General features: G+C 41.8%; 1 long non-coding RNA gene across 1 annotated transcript in view; it reads left to right on the top strand.

The window, feature by feature from the left end:
- Positions 1-13,479, top strand: part of LOC132891889 (uncharacterized) — a 28,204-nt gene extending 14,725 nt beyond the window's left edge. The window contains exons 2-3 of the long non-coding RNA XR_009655378.1: positions 7,251-7,373; positions 12,918-13,479. This is a non-coding gene — a long non-coding RNA (uncharacterized LOC132891889). The remainder of the gene's footprint in view (positions 1-7,250; positions 7,374-12,917) is intronic.
- Positions 13,480-20,078: the final 6,599 nt, after the last annotated feature.

Raw genomic sequence — 20,078 nt, 5'->3', positions numbered from 1 at the left:
CCAAATATCTAGACTAAATCTAGATTCAACTAAGCTCCTTCCTTTCATTCTTCTTTACATGTTCATTCTCTGTGATTTCCACTACAATCAAGGTTGTTAGGACCACATCTGCCATGACTGAGCAGTAAGATATAGTTAGTTTTTTTTTTCTTTTTTCTTTTTTATCAGACATCTAATTTATTGGGTTTGTTTACCTGACATGTTTCGACGTACAACTTCCGTCTTCCTCAGAGTGTCACCGGATGTTAATTGGTGACGCATCTTTTATCAGCTGCTGTTTCTGAGCAGTAAGATGATGTGTTACATAGCATTACAATAGCAACCGAAACTCATGTTTACAAAATGCAATCCTCAGACAATTGGACGCCAATGTTTACACACCTGCCATATTGACAACACTTGCTGTAAAAATGTCATTGACTGTTTAACTTGCTGTGACATGTTTGATGGAAAAAGAACAAGCAATGCTGAAAAATTAATTAAAAAACGACATTTTTTGTGTGATCCATGTTGATGTAGCAAATATAATCTATCAAGCTGAAGGTAATGTGAGATAAAACATAAAAGAATGGAAATAAATGGTGTTGACTTTTGAGAAGGCTGTTATTAAATGTCATTAAAAAGTATATGTGAAGGTCTGCATGCTACATACATATGCATATACAAAGTAAAACTTTGAATAATGGAAAAAATAGGTTTGTTTCTAGACGTTTATTTTTCTCATGGTGACAAGAGAATGAAACTCGCTCACTGACTCACTTTCAGTAAGTACTTTATCCTGGTTAGGGTCATGGTGATTCCAGAGTCTATCCCAGCAACACTGGGCACAAGGTGAGAGAATTCATTTTTAACTTTATGGGCACTGGTTTGCCATCATTCTAACAGAATTTAATCTATGCCTTTACAAAATTTCCCAGTTGAACATTGCCTGAACTGTGCCTGGATTAATCAGAGCATGGCACTCTAACTGCTAACATTTCACCAGGGAAAATTAAAGTCCACTAATGGATCTGGAGAGTTCACTGTGATCTATAAATCATTTATAGCATCATTTTCTACTACAGAAGACCAGGCCCCTTAGTTTTGAGAATTTCAATGTATAAGAGACAAATTCTGTATAATGTATAGTTGGCAGTGATCCTGGCATTTCTTTGACTTCAGCTATGATTTTTATCATTCAGCTAATATCTCAGCAGTAATGGGCTTTAATAACACACTTAGGCAAGGGTGGAGAGCACCACTGCTGCACTGCTATACTTTAGTTATCATTTTAATTTGCACCTTTTGTCAGTAATGGTTTTGATGGAGGCGGATGAACGGATGTAATTGCTGGAAGTGTGTTTACTATAAAAACAAAAAGCAGACATACAAGTCCAAAACATGAGGCAGAATCAAAATCAATAGACAGGCAAAGGTCATGCAAAGCACAAACAAACTAGATGAGGCAGAGGAAAAAGGCAGAATCCAAAATACAGTTGAAAACCTGGATCTGCAAGGGCACCACTGATGACATTTTAACAGTCCATCTTTGGTGTGGGCATTTCAACTTGGCAGAGCTCATTCCTCTCCAAGCTTGATCAATAGACAATTTAGAGGAGCCAGTTAACCCAATTGCATGTCTTGGGATTGTGGGGGGAAACTGGAGCACCTGGAGGAAATCCACAAAGACACAGGGAGAACATGCAAACTCCACACAGAAAGGCCCCTCATCAGCTGTGAGATTTGAACCTGGAACCTTCTTGCTGTGAGACAACAGTGCTAAACGCAGCACCACCGTGCCACCCAAAAACCAGGATAACAATAGAACAAACAAAGGCTTGGCAAAGTCAGACACGAGGCACTGAGCGCATTACTTCACAAAGTTCTGTGTGTAGTCTGAATCCTTATATGTACACACCGCGATTGCAATTTGATCATGAACAGGTGTCTGTAATTAGTTTTTGATAGTTAGAGTGTGGCGTGCACGTGAGTAGAGACTTGAAGCTTGCAAATGCATGCAGATGTGACAGAACCCCCCAAAGAGCTCCCTCCAGGAGCTAAAAACCTCCTTTGTCAACCCTGGGGATGAGGCTGGATGAAGCCCCCATGGAGCTTCAGTCTGGTTTGGGGAGGATGTGGCACTGGAACATGTGCTTGGGTGGAGGTTTGAGTTCTGGTTGGGCTTTGAATTGGGGTGAGGACATCAGTGGAGGCTTTGGTTCAGGCTTGGACTGGGTCATGGATGCAGGTGGAGGCTTAGGCATGGATTTAGATGAAGACTCAGACATGGGTACGAGCATAGGCTCGGACCTGGGCTCAGGCATAGGTGTGGGCTCAGGTGCCAGCATAGGCCTGGACTCAGGCATGGACCTGGGTTTGAGCATGGGCATGAACCCTGGTGTTGACATGGGCTTGAGCATGGACCCTGGTGTGAGCATGGACATGGCTTTCTGTGTAGACATGGGCTCAGAGACAGATATAAGCTTTGCTTGAGTGATGGTCTTGTCCTTGCTGAAGCCTGGTGGTGGAGCCATGTATGTATAAAATATAGACATGAGTGTTTTACTGGGAAATAGAGTACTCGTATTTTTCATATGAGCTACATCCGGGACATGGAGAACCAAAACCGTGACGTACAGCTTTATATATCAGTTGTGAGGAAATCAATGAATTGTTTTGATAAATTTCGGTACTTTTGTATGTGACTGTGTCTATATTATAGAAATAAAATCACACATTGGCTTGAAGAAATAAAGTTTATCTTCTCGTGTTGAAAAACTCGCATTTTTCATACGAAATACATTGTGGATCTGAGTGACACATTTAAATAATATTGGCTGGCTTTTTTTGTGGTCTATCAGATATATTCCATTCAGCTAGCATGATACTGAATGAGTCAAAGACGAGTTCAATATCATGCTAGCTGAATGGAACATATCTGATATGCCATGAAAAAAAGCCAGCCAATATTATTATTATTATTATTATTATTATTATTATTATACATTCTTTTTGGGTGTTCAACGTGTCTTTCTCTTTCAAAATTCTCTCAAAATCTTCCGTATTTAACAAAGCAAACCTGGTGGCCATGTTTGTTTGCAAATTATCACAGTCGCTCGCTAGCGTGGAAGGGTTATGTCTCCAACATGTGACGCCATGTTGTCTTGACAACCATGCAATATCGTAAACCATATTCAACGCTCATTCTCCATTGGGTAGAGTGAAGCAATACATGTACGATAAGTGATATGCTAACGATATTTCATGCTATCAAACCAAATGAATGAAACCCGCTATAAGGGAATGGAGTACATGTTTTTATTCCATGGAAAACATGTCCTGTATGTATAATAATTTCCAATATTTCACTCGGATGACGTTATTTCCAGTGTTTTCCTGCTGACTGGACACGTGTTGTCAACACGGTGAACCAGTTCAAAATTAAAATTCTTTTGATTAACTTGTGGGTTTTTTTGTGGCTGTATAATATAGAGTGTTATACAGTGGCACAAAGATAGGAAATGTATCTTCCTGTGTTGAAAATATTTTCACTCTGTCATATTTTGAAGAGAGATTGTATGTGAATGTGCATAATAACCATTGGTGCAAATCAATAAATCATGACTACTTGTCAAAAACTAGTGACATGATACTATACAGGAGCTACATTTGATAGCACATGATAACAATGCAGTGTTCAGGTATGACTGAATTCTCTCCAAATATGCTAATGAACCTCAATTTTAATGATGTGTTCCACTATCACCTTAGTGACTTTGTCTATTCAGTGTGTATTGAGTGTATGTCGGGGAGATGGAGGTGGAGAAAGTGAAGGATATGAATTCTATTGTGTTAGTAATCAGCTGTGAACTACCCTGCTGAGGAGTGCCGTTCCCCTGCTGCTCAAAACATTCACATTTATATGGAAGTACTCATGCAGCACTGAGCTCCATAAATCACAGAACATAGCAGTCGAAAATGCGCATGGTTTACTTTTGTGTAGAAAAGAACTATAAACAATGTTTTGCATATAAAATATCATCAGTTATGTTTTAGTAAATCAGGTTCGGTGGTTAAAAGTAACTGTGTAATAATTTTTCCAAATGAATTGGACAGTGATTGAATACTCGTCTATTTAGCTAAATGTAATTTATAGTGAAGTGAGTACTTATACAGTGCCTTGCAAAAGTATTCATCCCTCTTGGTGTTTGTCCTGTTTTGTTGCATTACAAGCTGGAATTAAAATGGATTTTGGGGGGGGGGGGGGTTAGTACCATTTGATTTACACAACATGCCTACCACTTTAAAGGTGCACATTGTTGTTTTATTGTGACACAAACAATAATTAAGATGAAAAAACCTAAATCTGGAGTGTGCATAGGTATTCACCCCCTTTTGTATGAAACCCCTAAATAAGAGCTGGTCCAACTAATTCACTTCATAAGTCACATAATTAGTTGATTAAGATCCACCTGTGTGGATCTCAAAGTGTCACATGATCTGTCACATGATGTCTGTATAAATCAACCTGTTCTGGAAGGACCCTGACTCTGCTACCCTGCTAAGCAAGCAACATAAAAACTAAGGAACACTCCAAACAGGTCAGAGACAAAGTTGTGGAGAAGTATATATCAGGGTTGGGTTATAAAAAATATCCCAAACCTTGAATATCCCAGGGAGCACCATTAAATCCATTACAACAAAATGGAAAGAATATGGCACCACTACAAACCTGACAAGAGAAGGCCGCCCACCAAAACTCACAGACCGGGCAAGGAGGGCATTAATCAGACATGCAACAAAGACACCAAAGATAACACTGAAAGAGCTGCAAAGACAAAGTTGTGGAGAAGTATATATCAGGGTTGGGTTATAAAAAATATCCCAAACTTTGAATATCCCAGGGAGCACCATTAAATCCATTATAGCAAAATGGAAAGAATATGTCACCACTATAAACCTGACAAGAGAAGGCCGCTCACCAAAACTCACAGACCGGGCAAGGAGGGCATTAATCAGAGATGTAACAAAGACACCAATGATAACACTGAAAGAGCTGCAAAGATCCACAGTGGAGATGGGAGTATCTGTCCATAGGACCACTTTAAGCCATACACTCCAGAGTGGGGCTTTATGGAAGAGTGGCCAGAAAAAAGTAATTGCTTAAAAAATCACGTTTGGAGTTTTCCCAACAGCATGTGGCAGACTCCCCAAACACATGGAAGAAGATTCTCTGGTCAAATGAGACAAAAATTGAACTTTTTGACCATCATGGGAAATGCCATGTGTGGCGCAAACCCAACACCCTGAGAACACCATACCTACAATGAAGCATGGTGGTGGCAGCATCATACTGTGGGGATATTTTTCATCTGCAGGGACAGGAAGGCTGGTCAGGACTGAAGGAAAAATGGATAGCACTAAATACAAGGCAATTCTGGAGGGAAACCTGTTTGAGTTGGCCAGAGGTTTGAGACTTGAACGAAAGTTCATGGTCTAGCAGGACAATGACCCTAAACATACTGCTAAAGCTACACTGGAGTGGTTGAAAGGGAAACATTTAAATGTCTTGGAATGGCCTCATCAAAGCCCAGACCTCAATCCAATTGAGAATCTGTGGCATAACTTGAAGATTGCTGTACACCAACACAACCCATCTAACTTGAAGGAGTTGGAGCAGTTTTGCCTTGAGGAATGGGCAAAAATCAGAGTGGCTAGATGTGCTAAGCTAATAGAGACATACTCCAAGAGACTTGCAGCTGTAATTGTAGCAAAAAGTGGCTATGTAAAGTATTGACTTTGGGGGGAGGGAATACCTATGCACACTCCAGATTTCTGTTTTTTCATCTTAATTACTGTTTGTGTCACACACAAAAAAAAAACCATATGTGCACCTTTAAAGTGATAGGCATGTTGTGTAAATCAAATGGTGCTAAGTCCCCAAAAGTCCATTTTAATTCCAGCTTGTAATGCAAAAAAAAAACAAAAAAAAAAAAACAGGACAAACACCAAGGAGGATGAATACTTTTGCAAGGCACTGTCGGCAACAGTTAGTATTGAGCTATTTAGCACTTTAGTTACCATATCTGCCTCACAAACTTGTTGGTCATCCCACAATTTTAGCGAAACACACAGACCCTGGGAGAGTATAACAAATTAATAACCACATAAGTTAATGTTTGTTTACCTCAGTGTGAATACCCTGTATGTGAATTCAGTTGAGAGGAGTTATGTTTACGTGCAGCCCAGTTTACAGCTTATATCGAAACAACAGAGCATGTAAACCGGCTACAAGATGTGAAATGTTACAAGATTAGCGATAACAACAAAGAAGAAACATCCTGACAGATATTTTTTTCATTATAATTATTGGGGGAGGGCGGCACGGTGGTGTAGTGGTTAGCGCTGTCACCTCACAGTAAGAAGGTCCGGGTTCGAGCCCCGTGGCCGGCGAGGGCCTTTCTGTGCGGAGTTTGCATGTTCTCCCCGTGTCCGCGTGGGTTTCCTCCGGGTGCTCCGGTTTCCCCCACAGTCCAAAGACATGCAGGTTAGGTTAACTGGTGACTCTAAATTGACCGTAGGTGTGAATGTGAGTGTGAATGGTTGTCTGTGTCTATGTGTCAGCCCTGTGATGACCTGGCGACTTGTCCAGGGTGTACCCCGCCTTTCACCCGTAGTCAGCTGGGATAGGCTCCAGCTTGCCTGTGACCCTGTAGAACAGGATAAAGCGGCTACAGATAATGAGATGAGATGAGAGATTATTGGGGGAGATGTGGTTAGTTATGTGTCGGGGTTAATTTTCCTTCCCAGTGAAAATGTTTGGTTGTGGTAGTCTCTAATTTCTGATTTATATTAGCTTATTTAGCAACTACATTACCTACTTCTTATGTGCAGTTTAGCTGCACTTTCAACGCAGCTACGTGCTCCATGAGTAACGGCCCTTAGATTGGGGATTTCTTTGCCAAAGCTCATCATAATTAAGTTAAATTTTATTTACTTTTATAAGACACAATTAAAGCTATAACAAGAGACAACAACTATTTCATCAAATAACTTTTTCATTACTAAAAAAAACCCTTTATATCACAACTCTGGATTATGGTTACAATAATCGGAAAAAATATGAATTTTGATACAGAAAGGGGTTTATTATGATTGCTTAGGGACTGGAAGCTGGAATTTCTGCTGCTGTGCATGTTAAGGATCAGTTGTTGATCCCTGAAACGTGGACTGAAAATCTGATTCTTTGGTGTCTTTGGATATTTTCATAGATAACCTCTGTCACTTCTGATCATATCACAAGATGGTGGCGTGGGGAAATACAATCGCCTGTTTTCGATCAGAATCATGGCAACTTTCATAAAAAATCCATCAAACATCTTTAAACATGATCAGTAAGTATTCATAAAAAAGATTAAGTGTTCTTGGATCTTGTGCTAAAAAACTTAGAGTTGTGCTAAGAGACTTTAGAACTTGTGCTAAAAGACTTGTGCTAAAAGATTTTTGTGCTAAATAACCGTAAACCTTCTGGAATACTACTGTGAGTGTAGCCGTGCTCACTCACTAGCTCAGGACCTCCAGGTAATTTCACACTCTACATGAATCAAAAAATAAAGGTCTTGAATACAAAATTTCATCTTGTTTTTTTTAATCTTTATTAAGAACTTAAACTTTAGCACAGAATTTAAAAAGATGAATTACAGACTTTGCTATAGAAATAAGGTAATGTGAAGATCAAAAGACTGATGCTGTCAGGTCCAATTCGTCTGCTTGCTACACTTATGGACGTACACATTTATAGTAAATTCAGCAGCCAAACAAAATGCACCACACTAAACATTTAATTATTAGAGCTTGCATATTAATGTTCTCATTTTTCTCATTTAACATGTGCATGAAATATTTAAGTTATTCCACAAAACTGAGTCATACATGAGCTGATAGCCGACAAGGCGCGTAGCGCCGAGGTGGTTATGAGCCATGTATGACAAGATTGAGTGGAATAATTGTTTTATTCTATTCATATTCACTGGATTTTGAGAAACAGAGCGTCTTTTATTTATTTTGCAAATTTGATAAATAAAAACTTTATACAAAACGTCTGACAAAGTCATTTCCACTTAGAATGTAAACAAACTGGCGAAATGACAGTAGCAATGTTTAGAAGAAGAAGGCTTTATTTGTCACATGTACATTCAAACACAGTGAACTTCATCATCTGCATTTAACCCATCTGAAGCAGTGAACACACTCATGCACACACACAAGTGAGCAATGAGTACACACACATATCCAGAGTTGTGGGCAGCTACCGGTATGCTGCAGCGCCTGGGGGATAGGTGCATTGCTCAAGGGCATTTCAGCCCAAGGATGCCCCCATGTTAAACTAACCGCATGTCTTTGGATTGTGGGGGAAATTGGAGCACCTGAAAGAAACTCATGCAGACACAGAGAGAACATGCAAACTCCACACAGAAAGGCCCCTGTTGGCCACTGGGCTTGAACCCAGAACCTTCTTGCTGTGAGGCGACAGTGCTAACCACTACACCACCGTGCTTGTGAAAAATGCTCTAATAATAATTTTTGAAAAATAAAAAAAGATACATTCTTAACATCAAATGGTGTGTCTGCCTCTCTACTCACGGTCGGATCATACCAAATGCCATCATAAAAATGGTGCCTACTGCCATCTGGCAAGGCACGCTGCAATACAGATGCGAGTGGGGAGTCAAACTCTCGCAGTTACCAGAGGACTAGCCCCCCCACTGTAACCCTAGCTATATAATATAGGCGAGAGGCTGAGGGCTACGAAACAGAGATCGGCGCTGCCAAACGTGCCATGAATGATGCGAGAAGGACTTTAACATCAGATACTTTTATTTCATATTTTGTTGCTTTTTTTATTTTGGGGGGTTTTGTTTTCGAGTATTTATTTTGTCCTCAGTTGGTTGAGCAACACGCTCCCCCATTTTGTTTTTCTCTACTCACGGTATATGAGCTGATAGCCTAGTAGTAGAGTAGCCAATCAGAGTGTGCAATTGCTCATATCCAGTGAATGTGGAGAGAATTTAAAAAATCATATCCCAGAGATAACCCAAGAAAACAAATATGCACAATAAATGACTTTACAGAAATGGCTCTAAAAGATATGACTACCATTAGCATCTTTACGAAAATGGTATTCAGGAGCTCAGTCAGAAAGCATGCACTGGTGTCCAAGTGTCCTGACATCCTCATTGTTCACAGGGCAGTTCTCCCCCCTTCTCTCAAAAGTAAAAAGGGAGCAGGTCTTTTGTGAAGAGAGGGCTGGCTAGATTTGCAGTGCTTCGTGTTGCACAAAAGAGCCTGTGCTGTCACAACAAGGACAGATGTGCTGCTTGGTGTGGTTTAACCAGCACTTTTTATGCAGCCACTCATGCAAAACACAAGTGGCTTAGAGTCCAAGATTTCTCATTAACAGGAATCACATAGGACTGAAGCAGAGCAGACATGATAGAAGCATTTCAGTGTTTTTGAGCTTGTCCCTGAGGGGAAACCCTTTTGCTTACAATATGACCTTTGCTTAGAGGTTATAAAAACACTTCATGGCTAGTATGACACCACACAGTGGATGGTTAGCTCGTAGAATATTATGCTCATTAATATTTAAACTAGGTTTTCAAACTCTAACCTTTCGTGTGGCGTGTACACGGTTCTGTCTCAGCTGGTTGAACTCATTGTTTGAAACATTTTTAACATTAAGACATTAATATAAATTATCCAACTCATATAAAAAGTTTCATACAGTTAATATTCGAGTGAAAAACATAAGGCATGGAATTCACTCAGATTATTTTCATTTCCATTCAGTTTGCACAGTAATAAATAAGAGCACGAGATCCTAAATCTCTTAAGGTATATTTTTTCTTCTGTCTACTGGAATGATGCAGCAGCATGTTATTTATGTAGAATGAACAGATGCTTGAAAGAATGAAACTAATCTCAGAACATTTTTGCATTTGTTGGGTTGCACTTAGAGTGGTCTGTTGTAAACCTCATGTCTCTCAGGTTACCTCTTTTTTTTAGGAGAATTTGAGTGGTCTCGCTATTATCTCATATTACCTGGCCACCCAGGGTCTGTTTTTGCTATTGGTAAATGGTTAACAAATCTACATCATATGTATAGTACGGCTTGTTTAAGCGTGCTAGGAAAATATCACTTGACCAAAATCCATAGAAGTGAGTCAATAGAATATATTTAAGCAATTCATTTTTTTCTAGATGTAAAGCACAGGTTTTCTGGCTAATTTTGTAATGTTTTTCAGGCCTCTCGGTCATCCCTCTGGGGGAAACTTTAAAAGTTTATGTAGAACCCTAAAAGCTTCCCTGTCAGAAAGGGTTCCAAGAAGAATTTTTAATGAATCCTTAATCCTCCAGTTATCTCTTTAAATCACAGGAGCTTTGAGAAGCTGACTGTTCACACTCAAAACATAATTAACAAAATAGATGTACTGTATATCAATAAAAATTAGGTTATAACAGAAAGCTGTAGAGTTAAAATAGCTTATGTACAATTACGGCATGGTGGTTTTAGTGGTTAGCATGGTGGTGTAGTGATTAGCACGGTCGCCTCACAGCAAGAAGGTTCCGGGAACCCAGCGGCCGGTGAGAGCCTTTCTGTGTGGAGTTTGCATGTTCTCCCCGTATCTGCATGGGTTTCCTCCAAGTGCTCTGGTTTCCCCCACAGTCCAAAGACATGCAGTTAGGTTAACGTGGGGCGGCCTTGATCAAGGTACCTGACCCCTGACTGCTCCCCGGGCGCTCTAGTGTGGCTGCCCACTGCTCTTGGGTGCGCGCGCGTGTTCACTGCTTCAGATGGGTTAAATGCAGAGGATGAATTTCACTATGCTTGAAGTGTGCATGTGACAAATAAAGGTTTCTTCTTATTCTTATGAACCCAGTTTCTTCTGTGCCATAACTTCTGTTCTTATGCGATTTAGCTGAAAAGCCTGCCATGGCTTCAGAACGACAGGAAAAAACAAGTACTATTGATAGAGATATTTGTTTCATATGCGTGCAACTGATTTCTCTGACCTTACTTAATATTTGTTACTCACACTAGTTGTAGTTAACTCCTTGAAATTTATTTTTGCTCACACATGTCATATGTGCATTTAAGTCTAGGCTGAAAACATATCTGTTTAGTCAAGCCTTTTGTTAATGGTGTTTATGAGGTAAAGGAGTAGATCTGGAGGGTCCTCAGACATATGGCCCTTTTCCACTACCCTTTTTCAGCTCACTTCAGCTCGCTTCAGCTCACTTCAGCCCGACACGGCTCGCGTTTCGACTACCAAAAACCAGCACGACTCAGCTCGTTTCAGCCCTGCTTAGCCCCTAAAACTCGCACCGTTTTGGAGTGGGGCTGAAGCGAGCCAAAGCGAGCCGACTGAGGCTGGAGGCGTGAGCAGACACTCCCCTGTGCACTGATTGGTGAGGAGGCGTGTCCTCACATGCCCACACACGCCCCGCGAGCGCGCTGGGATCTGTAAACACCGTAAACCCGGAAGAAGGAGAATTACGAATTACGAGAATTTCTGAAGCCTTATGCGCCTCGCCTCATCTATACGCTCTTGCCAGTATCTGTTGGCGTTGTCGGTGACAACAAGCCACAGCACCGAGACCAGCAACACTAACGACTCCATGTCCTCCATGTTTATTGTTTACTATTCGGGTCGTGAGACTACCGCTTAAAAGATCACTGAATCAGTGACATACAGAGCATCGTGGACGAGTTCGCGGAGCGCAAGGCTCGCCGTATGCCCTTCAAATAATGCGCGCAGTAGGCTATTGATGTTTTATTATGAGCCATGTACAGTATGTCGCCTAATGTTTTTTTGTTTCTGAGTTACATGTTCGTTTGAAGGACTTAATGTACAAAATAACATAGTTGCACCCCGGAGTGTTGAAATTGGTAAACACAGTGCATTCAGTGAGGTTTGCACCGCCCTCCTTTTATTTCTGACTCTTCCTGTCACCACTCTGAGCGCTCATTCGTATGCCCTTCAAATAATGTGCGCAGTATAGGCTATTGATGTTTTATTATGAGCCATGTACAGTATCCTAATGTTTTTTGTTTCTGAGTTACATGTTCGTTTGAAGGACTTGATGTACTAAATAACATAGTTGCACCCGGTAGTGTTGAAATTGGTAAACACCGCAGTTGCGGACATTTTGTAGCCTAAAATGATGTTATGATAAGCTTTAATAAAGGGCCCGGTCATTTGCCCCGCCCCCGGCCCGGCTCTGACTTGTTCCGCCACTGTCACTGATGTCACTGTTTGCGCTGCTTAACGACATCACATGACGTCCACCCACTTTCGCTAACTCCACCCAATGTGTCCACCCACTTCCAGCCAGCACGGTTCAGCGCGGTTGTAGTCGAAATGCAACTTCAATAGCCCCGCTCAGCTCGACTCAGCTCGACTCGGCACGGCACGACTCAGCCGCGTTGGTAGTGGAAAAGCGGCAAATGTGTCCACCCACTTCCAGCCAGCACGGTTCAGCGCGGTTGTAGTCGAAATGCAACTTCAATAGCCCCGCTCAGCTCGACTCAGCTCGACTCAGCACGGCACGACTCAGCCGCGTTGGTAGTGGAAAAGCGGCAATAGAGTGTTTTGGTAAACTGGGATGTATGGATGCTGTCAGTCCCCACTCGCTTGCTCACTCGAGTTTGTTGACGGTGCAGTGGCTGGCTGCTTTATGTCCCGGGGCTCCCTCATGCCTGTGTTACCTTCTGGCTCTCTCCTTTTAGTTATGCTGTCATAATTAGTTGCCGGAGTCCCTGCTTGTACTCGGTGCAATATGTATACTGTTCCTACTTATTCAGGTGACATTGGGCATACCTAACAACCTGTGTTTTCTTTCTCTCCCCCCCCCCCCCCCAAATCTGTCCCTCTGAGTTACATGGAGTCAACAGGAAATCTTTTGGTGGAGACGGTGGGGACCTCGACTGGCTATCGTAGCCTGCAGGGAATCGGCCGTCAGACATTCTGTCGCATGTCCCAGACCCGGTGAAATGTAACTGAATTGTCTTGGCCAGGCCTAAGAGTCCCTCCTGCATTGCTGAGGAGTGTGCTCCCATCACCCAATCAAGCATCCAGCCAGAGCAGGTCATGATATATTTTTTACCATATTAACATGCCATTGTGCGTCATGCCTGATGTAAAGACTCTCGTCTCTGCAAGCCTACCACACAGATTTAATACTTGTCATTTTTAGGGCATACCTAACAACGTGTTTTCTTTCTCTCTCTCTCCCCCCCCCCCATCTGTCCCTCTGAGTTACATGTTGATCCTGGGATTGAGATGCTGGCCTCTTCTGCCCCTCGGACCTGCTTGATCCATCCTGGTGCCCTGTGTCTGGTCGGAGTTTTATTGCCCCACTCCTGTGAAGGACGGCCCCATGAGGACAGTTGAGGGTTATACCTGTTAAAACTGTTAATATTATAGTCAGGCTGTCTGTTGTTGCCCAAATGAGGATGGGTTCCCTTTTGAGTCTGGTTCCTCTCGAGGTTTCTTCCTCATGTCGTCTGAGGGAGTTTTTCCTTGCCACCGTCGCCACAGGCTTGCTCATTGGGGATAGATTAGGGATAAAATTAGCTCATGTTTTAAGTCGTTCAAATTCTGTAAAGCTGCTTTGCAACAATGTTTATTGTTAAAAGCGCTGTACAAATAAACTTGATTTGATTTGATTTGATTTGATGTGCTCCCTGTTTTTCATAACGCTACCTGCTGATTGCCCTGTAATTGTCCATCGCCCATTAAAGCCACCCAAATCACACTCTGCTTCCTGAGATTACATTTTCCAATCATATTGCTATACCACACTCTTGAATGTGGAGATATACTAATGTTTGCCTTTTAATAAGCTGAGAAATATCTCTGAATTTCTGTGTCAGTGTTGTCGCTCCCGAATCTATGAGGCAGAATCTCTTAGGCGGCAGAGGACTTATATTTCTTGATCACTCATATTTTATCAATTCAACATTCTTGAATTAAAATCTATTGAATCAAAATCTATCAACTATTTTAAGAAATATCCATATTTCTAACAGTATGACAGCTATCTTTATTGTATGCAAAGCCACCTACTCTTAGAACTAAAATGTAATGTTTGCATTTTGTCAATCACTGTCACCTTTTGTTATTCAGTAACCTAGAGACTCTGTACCTAACAAACATCTGTCTTCTCCAATCTACAGAGATGTAAATGCCTTAGCTATGGCCATCACAATGACATAATGGGTCTTTGTGGTGATTGTAAAGCATAATGCCTGTCGCGCTAGCTGATAGAAGGTACAGAGCACAGTGAAAGCCACACAAATGTTTCTTACCTTTTTAGCATTAATAAAAAGGCCCCTATTTCACTTACACTTTTGAACTTTGACAATCCTTCCTACTACATTCAGGGGTTCTATTGACAAGTTTTCTTAAGGTTCCTAAAAGGGATGTACTTAGAACCCTATCTGACAGAAAAATACTCTGCTATAGCAGAGCCCCACAGGCATAGAGTGTGGATACATAAAGAAACCCATCAAGTTGCTTTCTGATGGTTTTGGTCCTGGGCGTGCATGCGTGCCACCACAGGAAACCCAACAGTTGAGTAGTGAGTAATCTGCTAAGTTATTTTCTGATGGTTTCGGTTCTGTGCATGGGTGCATGCCTGCCGCCACAGGAAACCCAACGACTATAAGTCATTAGTGAAGTGTGAAGTAGAGTAGTAGTCGGTAAAATATAGTAGGAGTAACTTGTCATGGTTGTCGCCCGATGTCGCCTTGTATCGTGTACTCGTGTGCCTGCCATCACAGGCAACCCAATCATCACGGGAAAATCTCCATGCATGACGTACGTGCGTCATGCCTGAATTTTTATTTTAAATTTTTTTGTCGATTCTCGATAAAAAATCTGACTCATTCTTCTTCATTCTACTTTTTGGATAAAAGTTGCTAAAATATATACTTATTTTTCATACTTAATATATATATTATTTACCAGCTTAAGGTTGGTCCGTATTGTGAAATACCGTGACCTTGGCCTTGAAAATACTGACCTCGGCCCAGAGGCCTCGGTTAGTATTTTTAAGACCTCGGTCATGGTATTTCACGATACGGACCGACCTTAAGCTGGTAAATAATATATTAATTTTTTTCTTTACCAAATTCTAACAGAAAATGAGAGCGGCTGAAAGGGAAACCATATTTAGAACAAACCTGCTATAAGCTTGTTTTCGGCTTTCTCCTGAAATCTCATCTCATCTCATTATCTCTAGCCTCTTTATCTGTTCTACAGGGTTGCAGGCAAGCTGGAGCCTATCCCAGCTGACTACGGGCGAAAGGCGGGGTACACCCTGGACAAGTCGCCAGGTCATCACAGGGCTGACACATATAGACACAGACAACCATTCACACTCACATTCACACCTACGCTCAATTTAGAGTCACCAGTTAACCTAACCTGCATGTCTTTGGACTGTGGGGGAAACCGGAGCACCCGGAGGAAACCCACGCGGACACGGGGAGAACATACAAACTCCACAAAGAAATGCCCTCGCCGGCCACGGGGCTTGAACCTGGACCTTCTTGCTGTGAGGTGACAGCGCTAACCACTACACCACCGTGCCGCCCCTAAATTAGAATTATCTCATCTCATCTCATTATCTCCAGCCGCTTTATCCTTCTACAGGGTCGCAGGCAAGCTGGAGCCTATCCCAGCTGACTATGGGCGAAAGGCGGGGTACACCCTGGACAAGTCGCCAGGTCATCACAGGGCTGACACATAGACACAGACAACCATTCACACTCACATTCACACCTACGGTCAATTTAGAGTCACCAGTTAACCTAACCTGCATGTCTTTGGACTGTGGGGGAAACCGGAGCACCCGGAGGAAACCCACGCGGACACGGGGAGAACATGCAAACTCCGCACAGAAAGGCCCTCGCCGGCCACAGGGCTCGAACCCAGGACCTTCTTGCTGTGAGGCGACAGCGCTAACCACTACACCACCGTGCCGCCCTAAATTAGAATTATATTTATTATAATTTTTGGGGGGGAAAAAAGCTTTTTTTCAATCTTCACCTATCCTGTTTTACTGAACTTGTGACCACAGTAGCTTTAAATTCCTATTATTGACTGACTGTGGAACCTGATGTCATCTTTTGCTGTTGTAGCTCATCCTCCTCAAGATTTGGTGAGTTGTACATTTTACGGTGCTTTTCTCTTCACCAAGGTTGAAGAGTGGTTGTTTGAGTTACCATAGCCTTCCTGTCTTCCTTGCCAGCCACGAGGCTCAAACCTGGACCTTCTTGCTGTGAGGCGACAGCGCTAACCACTACACCACCGTGCCACCTTCTCCTGAAATGTTTTCTTTTATTTCATCTTCATCAGGGTAGTAAAACTCGCTTTCACTGAACATTGTAGTTATCCATGCTGTAAAATCAATGCTATTATACTGAGAAATGCGAAAATAAATGTTGACAAAAAATTGCCACTATGTTTGTTGTTGCTGTGAACGAATGAGTCTCCAAAGGTTTGTAACCAGGGTCCGTATCGTAGGATTCTGGCCTGCTCACGAGCCAATCAGAGCGCACGATTTGATGGACACCGGACTGTGAAAAAAATTAATTATATTATTTTTCCAATATGTTTTTTTTGTATTCTTGTCTCAGCAATAGTGAAATCGAATTTGTAAATAAAATCACTGCCCTGACTCTACTCATCAGGCCAGAGCTATTCTCTTTCTGTGTATGTTTTGTACAACATAAGGAAACAGTATAGTAACTATAATGAGACAGAAATAAAACAAAAGAGGCTGGCTATGCTATAAGAAAATTCTACAACCCAGAAACAGAAGGGAGCTCCACTTTTAGGCAGTGCCTAAATCTATATATCAGGATTACATATAGCTCCTTTAAGGGTTCCCAAGAGGAACAAACTGAAAAAAATGAATCCTTAATGAGTCTAGATTTAACGTAAGAAAATCTCATCTCATCTCATTATCTCTAGCCGCTTTATCCTGTTCTACAGGGTCGCAGGCAAGCTGGAGCCTATCCCAGCTGACTACGGGCGAAAGGCAGGGTACACCCTGGACAAGTCGCCAGGTCATCACAGGTCTGACACATAGACACAGACAACCATTCACACTCACATTCACACCTACGGTCAATTTAGAGTCACCAGTTAACCTAACCTGCATGTCTCATGTGGAGAACATGCAAACTCCGCACAGAAAGGCCCTCGCCGGCCACGGGGCTCAAACCTGGACCTTCTTGCTGTGAGGCGACAGCACTAACCACGACACCACCGTGCCGCCCCACGTAAGAAAATGTCAAAGCTAAATACACACTGGGGGCGTCGTGGCTCAGGTGGATAAGGCACCATACCATAAATCCGGGGACCCGGGTTTGATTCCGACCCGAGGTCGTTTCCCGATCTCTCTCTCCTTCTCATTTCCTGTCTCTACACTGTCCTATCCAATAAAAGTGAAAAAAGCCCCCCAGAAAGCTAAATACTCCTATTACAGTGTATTATGTAGTTTATTTGATTGGCACTGCAGGTCTAATTTCTTATGGCCTGGTCACGTCCTCTTTTGTGATGCTGAGGAAATGTCTTTGCCCACACAGTGAATCAGCAGAGTGCACACAACACTGCCATTCACTGATGCACAAAGTGACAAGAGTGTGGGCAGCAACGGAAGATGAACAAACATGAAAACATTCTGAAGCTACAAAGACCTCTCAATCTCTGAAATGCATAGAAGATTGGCATATATACAGTGCTGGAGAACACTGCAATATCATCTATGAACAATATTTCTATTGTGTTACGGTTGACATCTGAAACATAAACTAAAGTTGTACTTCTTTTGTATTTGCATTTGCTGATGAAATCACAGCACACATGATGCACATTTTTATTAAACGACTTACTGCATTTGTATTATGTCTATGAATTTATGGCTTATTTGTAAAAATTTCATGTTGTCCTTTTGATTTATGTATTACAGTGGTGCCTGAAAGTTTGTGAACCCTTTAGAATTTTCTATATTTCTGCAAAAATATGACCTAAAACATCATCAGATTTTCACACAAGTCCTAAAAGTAGATAAAGAGAACCCAGTTAAACAAATGAGACAAAAATATTATACTTGGTCATTTATTTATTGAGGAAAATGATCCAATATTACATATCTGTCAGTGGCAAAAGTATGTGAACTCACAGATATGTAATATTGGATCATTTTCCTCAATAAATAAATGACCAAGTATAATATTTTTGTCTCATTTGTTTAACTGGGTTCTCTTTATCTACTTTTAGGACTTGTGTGAAAATCTGATGATGTTTTAGGTCATATTTATGAAGAAATATAGAAAATTCTAAAGGGTTCACAAACTTTCAAGCACCACTGTATGTCATTATGTCAGATAGATTAGGCCAGATAACCTGCAAAGACTGAATGATGGAAATTGTCTGGTTTACACATATTGTATTTAAAGTAGGGGCGGCACGGTGGTGTAGTGGTTAGCGCTGTCGCCTCACAGCAAGAAGGTCCGGGTTCGAGCCCCGTGGCCGGCGAGGGCCTTTCTGTGTGGAGTTTGCATGTTCTCCCCGTGTCCGCGTGGGTTTCTTCCGGGTGCTCCGGTTTCCCCCACAGTCCAAAGACATGCAGGTTAGGTTAACTGGTGACTCTAAATTGACTGTGAGTGTGAATGGTTGTCTGTGTCTATGTGTCAGCCCTGTGATGACCTGGCGACTTGTCCAGGGTGTACCCCGCCTTTCGCCCGTAGTCAGCTGGGATAGGCTCCAGCTTGCCTGCGACTCTGTAGAACAGGATAAAGCGGCTACAGATAATGAGATGAGATATTTAAAGTAATTCAAATGCAATTATCCCGGTAGAGTTCAAAATCTCAAGCATGAATTAACATGTTCAATCAAGTCTTTAAGTCTTTATTTCATATTGAAAGTTAAGCTGAACTTATTAATTTATTTATTTGTTTTATCCACATGGGGGAAATTGCTATTGAGGTAAAAAAAAATATTAAAGAATAATTATATACACTCACCAGCCACTTTATTAGGAACACCCAGACACCTGCTCTTTTCTGCACTTTTCTAATCAGCCAATCCCTTGATAGCAGCACAATGCATCAAATCATGCAGACACAAATCAAGAGCTTCAGTTAATGTTCACTTCAAACATCAGAATGGGAAAAATTGTGATCTCTTTGACTTTCACTGCGGTATGAGTGTTGGTGCCAGATGGACTGGTTTGGGTATTTCAGAAACTGCTGAGCTCCTGGGGTTTTCAGTTTGCACAGAATGGTGCGAAAAACAAAAAACACTGAAAGGGCGACGGTTCTGTGGGTGGAAACGCCCTGTTTATAAGAAAGGTCAGAGGAAAATGGCCAGATTGATTCAAGCTGCCAGGAAGGATATAGTAACTCATAGCAACTCTTTACAACCATGGTGAGCAGAAAAACATCTCAGCATGCAACAGCAGAAGACCATATTGAGTTCAACTCCTGCCAGCCAAGAACAGGAATGTTAAGATCAAGAACAAGTTCCTATTAAAGTGGCCAGTGAGTGTATACAGTACTGTGCAAAAGTCTTTAGTACCTGAATTGATGTAAAGATGACGTCAGAAATAATGAAATTAAATATTTCTACTTAAAAAAATACTGCAGGAAGTAGTAATAAACTAATCAAACTCAATAGTTGGTGTGGCAAGCCTTTGCTTTTTTTTTTAACAGCAGTCTCTGGTACAGTGTGTGCAGTTTTATAAGTAAATGAGCTGTAAGTTTTATTAAGCGTCTTGTAGAATCAGCCACAGTTCTTCTAGACACATTGACTACCACACTTACTTTTTATTTTTGCATCAAAACCCATCAGCCTGGGGCGGCACGGTGGTGTAGTGGTTAGCGCTGTCGCCTCACAGCAAGAAGGTCCTGGGTTCGAGCCCCAGGGCCGGCGAGGGCCTTTCTGTGCGGAGTTTGCATGTTCTCCCCGTGTCTGCGTGGGTTTCCTCCGGGTGCTCCGGTTTCCCCCACAGTCCAAAGACATGCA

This window comes from Neoarius graeffei, chromosome 9 (assembly GCF_027579695.1).
Source record: "Neoarius graeffei isolate fNeoGra1 chromosome 9, fNeoGra1.pri, whole genome shotgun sequence".
Classification (NCBI taxonomy): domain Eukaryota; kingdom Metazoa; phylum Chordata; class Actinopteri; order Siluriformes; family Ariidae; genus Neoarius; species Neoarius graeffei.
The sequence above is the reverse complement of the archived record's forward strand: the minus strand, read 5'-3'. Positions and strand labels throughout refer to the sequence as shown.